Source organism: Budorcas taxicolor, chromosome 18, assembly GCF_023091745.1.
Source record: "Budorcas taxicolor isolate Tak-1 chromosome 18, Takin1.1, whole genome shotgun sequence".
Lineage (NCBI taxonomy): Eukaryota > Metazoa > Chordata > Mammalia > Artiodactyla > Bovidae > Budorcas > Budorcas taxicolor.
In genome coordinates, this window is record NC_068927.1 from 46,610,366 (window position 1) to 46,618,488 (window position 8,123).

The window sequence follows — 8,123 nt, forward strand, 5'->3', positions numbered from 1 at the left end:
GCATTTGCCATTTTCTACTTCTAGCCCAAGATTTCTTCAGGGACACTAAGTGGCACTGCTGTTCTTGGTGCTTCCATGGGGACCAGGACCTCCATGAAGTGTTGGACCAGGAAGAAGGAAGTGTATAGAAGAAACTACCTCAGTGAGAATGTTGTTTCTGTGGAAGCAGCTCATGCTATGAAGTGTGAATTGAAGGATGTGCCATATGGGGCACGTGTCCTGAACCCTCCAGCCTACTTGTAAAGGCATGAAATAGATAGTTGCATTACAACAGGAGATTTGTGAAGCTACCAGGATGGGATTAGGTTTTATTCCAGTTTCTTAAGGGTCTAGGTCATTGTCAGGCTACTCTCAGTATGACCCACAGAAAGAGTGGCATAACTGATAAAAAATCTCTCTACCGTCTGGCCAGGCAGATGTACTAAGGTCACATACCAGGAGCTGAACTTCGGACTTGATGCTAAGTAGCCAGGGCCTTGAGTCTTGGATCTTCTTTGACCCACTGCGAAAGTTAGGCATTTAAATTCACTGTTTGCTCTTCCTACACCTTGATTTACATCTACCAAGTGCTGGACACTCTGCTGGAGTTAGTAATAAGTGTTAAGGTCATACTGTGAAAGTGAAAGTGAAAGTCGAGCCGTTGTATCTGACTCGTTCCAACCCCATGTAGCCTGCCAGGCTCCTCTGTCCATGGAATTCTCCAGACAAGAATACTGGAATGGGTAGCTGTTCCCTTATCTGGGGGATCTTCCCAACCCAGGGACCGAACCCAGGTCTCCTGCATTGCAGGGAGATTCTTTACCTTATATGAGCCACAAGGGAAGGCCTCAAGTCATACTAAAGAAGTCTAAAATTTTGTTGAAATGTACAAGATACAAATTGAACAGATTAAGGGCTAAATTTTATCCTTGTTTGAGATAAACTGACATCATAGCAATGTCAACCCTTCCCAAATCCATCTAAATTAACCTTTGTTCTCATGAAGATTTACTTAATGTTTACCCCCAGAAACTAAATGTTTGAAGTCAACCAAAAAATTGAGATAAATTGAAACTACCCAGGGGATTGTTCTCACCACATTTTTGCAACAGAAATAAAAGTCTCCATAAATTGTCAAGTTTTAGTGGAGAATAGATACATGGTCATACTGAGAGAAGAGAAAACCCATACACAGAGTCAAAGTTAGTTTAAGATGTATTAATAACAGTTTATTGAATCTTGAAGAAATGGGTATTTTTTAAAATGGTGTTAAGAAAAATGAGTTAACATTAAAACAATCTAGATGTATCTGCAGAGCCTTTTCCTGTGGGTTTATGTGGAATAATGATTTAATTGCCATAATTCTATGTTTGATTATTCATTTGTCACAGCTCATTTCTTCTCCACCCCCTCCCCACTCTTTCAATTTAACTTTCATGACATTGCAATTTCTTGCTTTTCTCCTGCTTTACTGGAAGATACTTCTTAGGTCTTCCAGGTGGTATCCTTTATCAAAGATCTTTCTCTTTGCAGCTCTTCTTTCTTATATATGCTCACTTTAAAAATTTTTTTTTAAATTTTCTTTATTTTTTAGAATAAGTTTGGAAGTTTACCTTCACCTGCAATTTTCTGAAGAGTTTGACTAGGATAGGTGTTAGCTCTTCTCTAAATTTTTGGTAGAATTCAGCTGTGAAGCCGTCTGGTCCTGGGCTTTTGTTTGCTGGAAGATTTCTGATTACAGTTTTGATTTCTGTGCTTGTGATGGGTCTGTTAAGATTTTCTATTTCTTTCTGGTCCTGGTTCAGTTTTGGAAAGTTATACTTTTCTAAGAATTTGTCCATTTCTTCCAAGTTGTCCATTTTATTGGCATATAGTTGCTGATGGTAGTCTCTTATGATCCTTTGTATTTCTGTGTTGTCTGTTGTGATTTCTCCATTTTCATTTCTAATTTTGTTGATTTGATTCTTCTCCCTTTGTTTCTTGATGAGTCTGGCCATTGGTTTGTCAATTTTATTTATCTTCGCGAAGAACCAGCCTTGTTGATTTTTGCTATGGTCTTTTTTTGATATTTTTGCATTTATTTCTGCCCTAATTTTTAAGATTTCTTTCCTTCTACTAACCCTGAGGTTCTTCATTTCTTCCTTTTCTAGTTGGTGTACGTGTAGAGTTAGGTTATTTATTTGACTTTTTTCTTATTTCTTGAGGTAAGCCTGTATTGCTATGAACCTTCCCCCTAGCATTGCTTTTACAGTGTCCCATAAATTTTGGATTTTTGTGTTTTCATTTTCTTTCTTTTCCATGAATACTTTGATTTCTTTTTTATTTCTTCTGTGATTTGTCAGTTATTTAGCAGCCTGTTGTTCAGCCTCCATATGTTGGGATTTTTAATAATTTTTCTCCTGTAATTGAGATCTAATCTTACTGCATTGTAGTCAGAAAAGATGCTTGGAATGATTTCATGTTTTTTGAATTTATGGCCCAGGATGTGATCTATCCTGGAGAAGGTTCCATGTGCACTTGAGAAAAAGGTGAAATTCATTGTTTGGGGGTGAATGTCCTATAGATATCAATTAGTCTAACTGGTCTATTGTATCATTTAGTTTGTGTTTCCTTGTTAATTTTCTGTTTAGTTGATCTATCCATAGGTATGAGTGGGGTATTAAAGTCTCCCACTATTATTGTGTTATTGTTAATTTCCCCGTTCATACTTGTTAGCATTTGCCTTACATATTGAGGTGCTCCTATGTTGGGTGCATATATATTTATAATTGTTATATCTTCTTCTTGGATTGATCCTTTGATCATTATGTAGTGTCCTTCTTTGTCTCTTTCCACAGCCTTTGTTTCAAAGTCTATTTTTATCTGATATGAGTATTGCTACTCCTGCTTTCTTTTGGTCTCTAATTTGTGGGATTTCTTTTTCCAGCCCTTCACTTTCAGTCTGTATGTGCCCTTGTTTTGAGGTGGGTCTCTTGTAGACAACGTATATAGGGGTCTTGTTTTTTTTATCCATTCAGCCAGTCTGTCTTTTGGTTGGGGCATTCAACCCATTTATGTTTAAGGTAACTGTTGATAAGTATGATCCCTTTGCCATTTACTTCATTGTTTTGGGTTTGAGTTTATACACCCTTTCTGTGTTTCCTGTCTAGAGAAGATCCTTTAGCATTTGTTGGAGAGCTGGTTAGTGGTGTTAAATTCTCTCAGCTTTTGCTTGTCTGTAAAGCTTTTGATTTCTCCTTCATATTTGAATGAGATCCTTGCTGGGTACAGTAATCTGGGCTGTAGGTTATTTTCTTTCATCACTCTAAATATGTCCTGCCATTCCCTCCTGGCCTGAAGAGTTTCTATTGAAAGATTAGCTGTTTTCCTTATGGGAATCCCCTTGTGTGTTAGTCCCAGTTGAACCTCTCACCAGGGGTGGCTAGTTCTGCCCACTGCTGCAGGTTTGCAGTACCCTCAGGTGCCATTTCTCTGAACCATTTTCTGGCCTCAGTTAGGATCCTGTGTCTTTCTTCAGTGCTGAAAAGGGAGACTAGTAGTTAGATTATGTCATCCCGTGTAGGGCCATGGGTTTGAAAAATAGTCTCCATTAGCCTAATCATGGCTTGTGGCTCCCCCGAGTATGGTGGAGTGTGTCTCTGCCAGTTTAATATATCCGTAGAGGAAAATAGCTGGGAATAATAGGCTACAGGGGGGTGATGGTAGTGCCCACATGCGTCCTGAACCGGAGGCTGTTGTAGCTCTCTGAAGGGCATCGGTAGTGGGGTTCTTTCCCCCTATTCCTTGGCGGAGCACAGCCTCTGATTCCTGTGTTTTCTTCCCCCTACCCATAAGTACTCACCGGGAGAGGTGGATACAATCTAGGAGGTCCAGCTGAGGTAGAATCCTGGGGGCATTGATCAGAGGTCTCCATCACTGGGATCAGAACCTGCCAAAACAGCGGTTCTAAGTCTCCAGGAGAGCTGGCAGAAGAGCAGCGGCTGCTGCAGGAACTTCACTTGGCCCTGGATTGGGCATTAAGGCAGCTTCCGGTCCTGGTGGAGCACTGGGCGGCGGGCGTTTCATCATCCAGTATGGGGGAGGGGGCAGGTCATCCCCGTCCAAATCCTGTAGAATTTATTTTTTATCATCAGTCAATTTTTGTGCCATTAATATATTTCCCTTTCCCTTCTGGATACAGAACCTTATCCAAGGAGGAGGGTCTTGAGCTAACCCTAGCCATGAGTCAGTATATGGATATTGATCCGGATGTCCCAGCTCTCCTGTGACTACTGTATAGACTGCTTCCACTATTTTTAAGTTTATGGTGTCCTCTGGTGGCTGTCCTACTCCCATAGGGGGCCATTCGACCTCACAGAGTATGTGGAGGTGGTTAGGTGTCATCTTGAACCCATAGTCTCCTCCAAATCCCTTCTTTAAATTTTTAGTCATGCACTCCAATACAGTTGCCTTAGATTAATTTCCTCCCATCTTGCTTACCTTCTAGGACCTTCTATTTTTCCTTTTCATTCCGTCTACAAAGTTCTTGGTACCCTATGTACTTCTGATATTTCCACTCAATGAAACACTTAAATTGCCATTCCACCTCTTTCCTAATTGGGGTGAGAAGAGCCTTACCTGCCAGATCTCAGAGGGAGAAGGAGGATTGGCATGTCTTCACCTGTCAGTTGGCACAACTGAACCAGAACACCACATGGTCCAAGAGTGTTTCTCCCTTAACTTTTAAAGTCCATTCTGGCTTGGTGGGCTTGATTGGGTGCAGATGAAAACACAGATGGGTTGAATATCCCACATCCCAGGCCGTCTCAGGAAAAGCCAATTCATACTCACTTATGTATCCCCCTCCTTCTAGCCTGACAATTCCGAGGGGGTCAAGAATTTCACAGCAGATGGGACACATCCTTGGGGAGGGCAGAATACGAGCACACAAAGACCAAGTTTCTTCTCCTAACAATCCCCTGGCGATTGCTTGGTAATAATTTCCCCCAAGACGGCATGGACACCACCTCCTAAATGATCTTCACAAATTTCCTTCCGAAGCCCTAACATGCTTGTCAACCTGTGTACCAAGCAATCACAGCCATCTGCCTATTCCAGGCTCATGTGGGTCCTTCTAGTCCCTTCCAGGGGGGTGATCAGGCCCCCTCTTCCACCCTGCCAGGTGGGTTCCTCCTCACCTGAGCGCTCAGTTCCCCTGCTGCCATCCACTACCTGCTAAAGTGAAAGGTCCAGGCACTGAGAAGCAGAATCCTTCCAGAAGGGCAAGGCATCTCCCCCACTTTAGAAGATTCAAGCTGCAAGGCCTCAGAGTAGTCCCAAATGGGACTTGTCTCCTCAAAGTGAGGAGAATGCACCAAATTTTGTAGCCATGCGTTCTAGGAAACAAACTCACTCAGAAGGACAATGCAGATACTGGAGTGCAGTTTATTACCCTGGCGGGCCCAAGGCAGAGTCTCCTCTTAGATAAGGACTCTGACCACTTTTTGTGAAAACCTTATATACCCTAAGTGTAGGTGTCCAAACCCACCTCCCCAAATTCCCTGAAACTAGTCTGAACAAAGGAAAAGAAAGATACTATCAAAGTTAACACATGATTCATATGCCTTAAGCCTAAGTAGTTAACAGTGGACAATCAATAAGCCTGTGGTCATATCCCAATAAGCATAATAGAATTTATGATTCTATTTGGTTACACAGATAATTAGGGTATTCTTTTAGGCAATGGAGAGTCTAGGTATGAGCCCTTGGGCCCTTCCATCCAGGGGTCTGGTTTTCTAGTCGGTATGTTGTTTCCATAGATACTGGGCATATAGCTTAAAGTCCATAGTCTGTCCCAAGATGGAATCCTGCTTTCAAGATGGAGCCTGTTCTGTCCGTTTCCTCCTTCACTCTCAGTCTATCTAGGAATTTACCAGGAGCTTCCTTCTCCTCCTGTTCTATGTTTGCCAATTTGGCATAAAGTCTTAGCAGGCACTTGCCTGAGTCCTTCAAGAATATATCTGGAAAAATGACTCTGATCCTAGCTTCCTTTAGGCATGTTATAATCCCAGTCTGGTTCTATAGTTGGGACCACCTGATTCCCAGTGGGGAGGGTGGCTATCTTGTCCTCCCTCTTCCCTACTGATTCATTACCAAGTCATTCATCTCCATAAGCAACAGCTTTCCCCAAAACTCGAGTTTCTGAGTCAGAAGTCAGCGTTTGTCCCAAGATATACATCACATCCTTCCACGTAAGATCATAAAGCAGTTGGTACCATAAAGACTTCAATGTACTTTTTGGATCCTCTAAATAGTCTCCCAATTCCTCCTTGACACTTTGTATTTCTTGATAAGAAAAAGGCTTATTACCTCTCATAGACTGATTATTTCTCCCAGTGGGTGCTTCATTAAGAGGCAACAGCTTGTGTGGCTCTTCCTCAGCCTCTCTGGCTGCTCTGCACATATGATCCCAGGGATAGATTGGAGAAACCTGCTTTTCTTTATCTCTATTTCCTATCCTCCATCTCATCCTGATTTTCACCCTTAGTTTTTGCTGTCTGAGCTTCTCTTACTTCGATTGTCTGAGTTTCTATTGAAACCAGAGCAGTCTGAGGTTGTACTGAGACAGGGGTTGTTTGGGCCTCTACTTGGGCTGTCTGAATCTCAGTCTGGGTTTTTACTGAGACCAAGGCAACCCTTCCTGGGCAGGGGGTGGTTCCCAGACTTTCAGTATGCTCAGTTTGGAGCCCCGGGTTTGGGGTCAAAGTAGGAGGACAGGAGGGAGCTGAAGGTTTCACACCCAAATCTATACCCTTAGGACATAAGTCCTGCATATCTTGCAGAGAGAAAAAGGGTAACAAATATGCTACTTCTACCCATTTCCCTTGTTTTCTACAGAACCAGTCTTATTGTAAAACAGTATTATAATTAAGAGACCCTCCAATTGGCCACCATTCGCCATACTCCAGTGGATACCATGGCCATGCATTATCACATAGGAAGACCAAGTGTGTCTTCTTTAGCTCTGGGGATCAAATCTATCCCAGATTTTCAGGATACAGTTCAAAGGAGTGAGGCTAGAATTGTTAGCTCCCATCTGTAAGAGAGAAAAAAGGCGACCAGCGCCATTTTTCTACCGGAGGCATCCCTCCCTGCTTTAGATGGGGGTGTAGACAAACTTTCCATCAAAACTTTTCTTCCCTGGTTAGACTTAGTAACCACCATTCTTCTTTCTGTTTCTATGGATTCAAGTACTTCTTTAAAAAATACTTCAAAGATTTAAAAAAATATTTTGGTCAACCCATGTAGCCTCTGAGTTCTTAGTTCCCTGACCACGGATTGAACCCGGGCCCTCGGCAATGAGAAATAGAGTCCTAACCACTGTACCACCAGGGAATTCCTGGGTTTAACTACCTAACATAGATATTTCCTCATATGAGTGGAATCGTGCAGAAATTGTCTTTCTGTAACTGGCTTAGTTTACATGCAATAATGTCCTTAAGCTTTATCCATTTTATTGTATAAATTTTTTTTTTCTTTTTAAAGACTGAACAACAATCCACTATGTATATTTGTGTATATATCAAATTTTCTTTAGGTATGTATCTGTTGTTGGATATTTGGCTTATCTTGTTGTCTTTGCCCTTGTGAATAATGCTACAGTGAACCTGGGATTGCAATATCTGTTTGAGATCTTGATTTTAATTCTTTAAGATAAAGACCCAGAATTAGGTTTGGTGGATTATATGGCAATTGTATTTTTTGGCTTTTGAGGACACCCCATGCTGTTATCTATAATGGCAGTACCGGCTTCAGTTCCAAATTTCTCAATATCCATGCCAGTACTTGAGTATTTTGTTTTAAATGGCCTTTATAATAAGTGTAAAGTGATAGTGATATCTCAGTGTGGTTTTGGTTTGTATTTCCCTGATAATTATTGATATTAAGCACCTTTTATATACCTGTTGGCTGTAGTTTTATCTTTGGACAATTGTCAGTTTAGGTCCAATGCTTATTTTTAAATAAGATATTTGTGTTTATATATGGAGATGTTGGTTCATGTGCTTGCAAGCTAAGTTGATTCAGTCGTGTTGGAATCTTTGAAACGCTATGGACTGCAGTGTGCCTGGCTCTCCTGTCTATGGGGTTCTCCAGAGAAGAATAGT